Source organism: Protopterus annectens, chromosome 10.part0 (genome assembly GCF_019279795.1).
Source record: "Protopterus annectens isolate FY-2018-M chromosome 10.part0, PAN1.0, whole genome shotgun sequence".
NCBI lineage: Eukaryota > Metazoa > Chordata > Ceratodontiformes > Protopteridae > Protopterus > Protopterus annectens.
Window position 1 is genome coordinate 1,790,836,517 of NC_056744.1, and position 787 is coordinate 1,790,837,303.

Here is a 787-nt window from a genome sequence, read left to right on the forward strand (position 1 = left end):
TTTTAACCTCTAAAATGTTGTCAACTAGGTTAAATTTAGGCGTTGGAATAAATTTCATCCCTTTGGATAGTAGTCCAAAATGAGCCTTTTCTAGTCTAATGTCACTATAATTATATATGTTAAAATTCTTATAAGTGTTTAATACAGGATTTGTAATAGTTAAATCTCTGAGACTAGAATTGGCTTGTTCCTTACTTGGAGGTGAAATTATTATTTCTTTTTCCATTTCCCTCCCTTCTGCCACTTTCCATGTTTTTTGCCCTTGGTCACTAGAAAAAACTCATCATTATAATCTCACTTATCTGTATCATAATATTCTTGTGTCTCATTAATAAAATTAGGAGATTCCCTATTATAATTATCCCATTTATAACAAGCATGTTTTCTATACTGTTCCTTATCTCTATTCAATTTCTTTTCTTTTCTTTCATAAGCCTTATAGGCTCTATCCCTAGCAGTATTAAACTGTTTCTGAAATAATGACTCCCATTGCGGGAACAACAAATCTTGTGTTATTATATTATTTAGATTTTCTACCTCTGCCAATAGTCTGCAAAGTTTAGAATCGTTAAACTTTATAAGCTTTCTCATATAATCAAAACCAAAACTGTCGAAAAGTGTATTAAATTCTTCTTGAACATCAATATTCAATTCAATTCCCATAGGGAACTTGAAAAATCTAAGACCCATAGGCACAATGTTAACAGATAAACAGTAATTAAGATAAGCATTGTCCATTTTTTTTAACATCTTGCATAATTCAGGCAATTATAATACCATTTCACTC